A 4,292-nucleotide genomic window follows, 5' to 3' on the forward strand; every position below is an offset into this window, starting at 1 on the left:
GACACCAGCCGACATAGTTTTGCCGATTTTGCGGATGGTGTAACAGCGTATGGGCACGAGCTAGTTGTAACTCCATTATAACGCCTTGAAGCGCAGCAACGTAGAAAAAGCAAAAAGACAAGGACCGGCGCTACTTACAACTTTTTTTAATAACCACCACGGGACGAATAAATAGAAAAAAAAGAACACGTTCACATGACTTTAGAAGTGCATCATGTCACCGCGGAGCCAACCGCGCACACCGTCACACACGCATGTGTTACGAACATTCATCCAAGAAGGCCAGCTCTCACAAGATCGAAGATAGGGACATCGTGTTTACGCAGTCAGCGACACGCTGCAACTGTGAAATGGGGCGTGCTGCTGTTCACAGATAGGGCATTTCCTCATCCGTGTACTAACCAATTCTTGCCCCGCGAGTCTTATTTCAGAGATGTAATTATACATGGCCAAGGAGGGGGAAAAGCCGCATTGTACAGGCCTAATGACGCTCCCTTCCCCTGAGCTATCACCAGCAGCAAGGCTAACAAACAGCAAGTAGCAAGAAACAAAGCACTGATGCAGTTTGCAGTGTAAACAAAAACAGTTAAATACTTGTGTACCGATCACGTGACACTAAAAAACAATTGATACGTAATTACACAATCCAAGACAAATATATCTAATGCAACAAATATAAAAAACACGGCAAAGGCAGGGGTAGAAAAAGCCAAGTCCACACCACAAACAACAAAAGGCACTAAAAGGAATAGATACGCTGAAATGCACTGTTATAAAAAGAATGTTTTTATCGGTTGGTTGGACGGCAAACAATCCGGGACAAGATCCTAAACCGGTCGCTACTCCGTAACATGCACGCGAACAACCCTGTCACCCGCACGAAACAACGCACACGTTACTTGGCGGAAAAATAATTCATGAACTCCACAACCCACTATGTAAATGCCGCAAGCTACCGAAACCAGACAGCGTTTGCCCTGGTGGTCATCCGCCTCTTTCTCATCTCTCACCATCTGCACCTACATACCTACTCTGGCGGAGGAGGTGGCGGTAGCGCTAGCCTCTCTCAGAGCCCTACACAGTGCTACAGTGCTACAGTCAAACCAGGTTATAGCGAACTGCAATATGCGCCACGATTTATTCGATATATCCAATAGTTTAAAATAGCCAAACACGCCTACAATGAGGTTTTTGTTACGAGTTCGCAATACGCGGGACCCCCGCATCCCACCCCCTCCCCCTGCCATCCTCGCATGCAGAAACGAACGCAATAAATATGCCATTGCCATACAGACAACTATCTATTTATTGCAAGCAATAAAGCTACTTTCCGCTGTAACTACCTGCTTTCCCTAAAAGCAGTGATTCTTGTTCTCACTTTTGTTATGGCGGTGTCCACTAGCACAGCATTCTCTGCATAAGACATCGTTTGCATCAGTTGCAGTCCGTGTCCTTTAATATCGAAGCAATATTGTTGGAGCACACTGACTACTGAAACTGCTTCGTTAAGCATCGGACGGCTTTAACTCGCAACATCCTACGCCTCTTCGGTGCCTCCAGCAGCACCATAAACCTTGACATCGGTGACGGTGTCGGCGTCCGAGGGGCTCGCAGTGAAGTTGCGCAACGTCGTCGTCGACACTCAGGCAGTCCTTTCAGCACAACATCGGGAACGTTGGCGAGCTCTTCTAACAGTTCATCGATGCTTCCATCTTGGTCCGGACTCGCTGATCGGGAGGGTTTATTCGCCAGTCAGGCGCGTCGAAAACAGTTACGGGAAGTGCCGGGAGTCACGTCGCACCATGGAAGACTCAACATCTCCATCGCTGCCAATCAACATCTCTATCGCCGCTCCGAGACCATGTATTATGGCGGCAATTCTAGGCGCGCCGATTTCGATTTTAGATGCAAAGCATCTCTTTCTTGGGGCTATGTCCGTTGTCCTTCCGGCATCCGTCCGCACCTCTCCTCTCCACGCCAGCTGTGATAACGTCACTCTCTCCCCTCTACCTCTCCACACACCTGTGCGCACTGCTCCTCCTCTACCCTCCTCCTCGCCACTTCAGATAACCAGATCCGCGCCGCTGCTCCCTTCAGTTGCTGCTTCGGTCTGCGCTGTCCGATGAACTGTCAATGGACGCCAACGATTCTGGCAGTGACCCGCCGCGGTGGCTCAGTGGCTAAGGCGTTGCGCTGCTGAGCACGAGGACGCGGGTTCGAATCCCGGCCGCGGCGGCCGCTTTTCTGATGGAGGCGAAAAGCAAAAAAATAACACCATCTTCCCACGTGGGAACCCTGAGGAGATGCAAAGCGTCTCGAGTTTCCATCCCCTCAGGGTTCCCACGTGTGAAGATGGTGTAAATTTTTCAGATGTGAAATTCGTTATAAGGAATACGTTAGCACCCTTCCGTGTCGCAAACACCTTCATCGCATTATACTTTGATCAGTACCCGTAATCCCTACACCCCTTCTGTGGAGATGACGACGCCATCTGCCACAATACCTGGGCGGGCCCCCGAAACCCCTTTCCCCTAAAACCTGCCATTAATGAACACGACGTGGAGTTGGATGCCTCTGACTCCTAGGTCCAAAAGGCCTGGTGAAACGTACTGCCGAGGGCACTGCTGGGCTGCGCCCAGTAATAACCCCGCCCTAAATTGCGTGCTGCAAATAACTCCGGGAGGACGAGGACTCCGTTTTTTAAATTGGTGACTAACAATGCGGTTGTGTTTAACCGGTATTACAAAAGGCGAAAGGAGCAACTGGTTCTGATAAAGATTGATTATAAAAGTTCCCTCCGCTTTCTCGCAATTCTCAAACTTACTAAAATAACTATAGTTTAAATAGGCATAAATGGGCATCACTAAGCTCACATGCCAAATTGTTTCGGCGTCTTCTTTTGTGTCGCGCGGTGGTGTAGCCCCAAGCTAGCCCATCACGGTAGCTATGTTCCGCTGTCGTACCCTTCGAAAGACGCTCCTCCGTTTTCTTTCTCACGACTCACGGACGGGCTACAGCTGCGGAGTCCGCCGCTGTAGGCAGGCCGTGGCCCACGCTGCATCTGCGCTCGGGACGCCGCGCCCGCGAATTCCAGGCAACGGCTGGCACAATCTCTGGTTTTACTCTTTGAAGAGCCATGTGTGTGAATTCTAGGGACGTCACATGGGCAATTGTCGTGGGTGTCTTTTAAAGCTTTGCTTTCCAGCCACCTTCACAGCGTGGATTGGAGCCGATTTTTTTAAAGAGCTGAAGTAAGTGGGTAATCGATCCCTCCCTCGTCTTCCAGTCATTGATGCAAAGTTGGTATGGGTCTCTAGTCTTCCCCTGTAATACCAGAAGCCGTGGCCCACGATGGCGCAACTGACTTGGAGCACGCACCCACGTTCCCTACACAGGCCTCAGGTAGGGGTGCCATGGCTCCGCTTTTGAGGTTGCTTGTATATCAAACTTGCATCTCGGGAAGCTTGACACACATTGGGAGGGCGTAGGGTGTCCGCTTTCATTTTTTGATTGGACAGCGAGTGCTAAGACACCGCTCATTTCGGAGCAGAACACCATACGAATGGCCGCTCTGACTCACGCCCGTGTCCCCTTTGCCATATCCGCTAGAAACTCTTGGCTGACTCTGCTGGTCGAAATTTTTTAAATTACGACCCCCCAAAATTCCCGGAAACCTGATGACTGCTATGAGTGGAGTGCAGGCGAAAGCCATAGCGTAAATTGTCTGACAGGTATGCCTTTATTATGCTCCCCGCCATGTTGCGTTGGTGCAGGCGCCTTGGCATATTTGATTAGCATTGAACATCGTAGTACTCCTTGCACGCCATTTGTTGGTGCGGAGCCATATGGGTGCAGTTGTTTGAGGGCTGGTACTGAAGTAGCGCCATTGTAGTTCATCCCTGAACCTTCAGCTTCTTCGCTGCAGCATCTCCTGGTTCTTTATCGTCGTCTTCACCGCTCCCCTCTCGGTGCTTTTCTCGGTGCGAGATTGCACGTCCCCTGGCGCTGGGTTGGCCGCTAGTTTGGCTCCCTTCACCGCTTTCCGTCCTTGCCGCTCCTCTCCAGCGTCGTATTGCAAAGGGTGACTGCGTTTCAGACCATCGCCGAATTCACTTGACCGATGATGTTTGAAGAGCGTAGAAGGTTGCGCGCTCATTTTATCGGCAATCATGACGTAGTGACCCGAGTGACGCCATCGTACTCATACGGGCGTAAACCGACGTTGACGACTGGTGCCCCTTCATTATTGTCACCATTCTTTTCCATCCGCGTCTTTGTCTCCAGCTCTTCGT

This window comes from Haemaphysalis longicornis, unplaced genomic scaffold, assembly GCF_048455015.1.
Source record: "Haemaphysalis longicornis isolate Haplotype H1 unplaced genomic scaffold, Haemaphysalis longicornis Haplotype H1 scaffold_6, whole genome shotgun sequence".
NCBI classification, from domain to species: Eukaryota; Metazoa; Arthropoda; class Arachnida; order Ixodida; family Ixodidae; genus Haemaphysalis; species Haemaphysalis longicornis.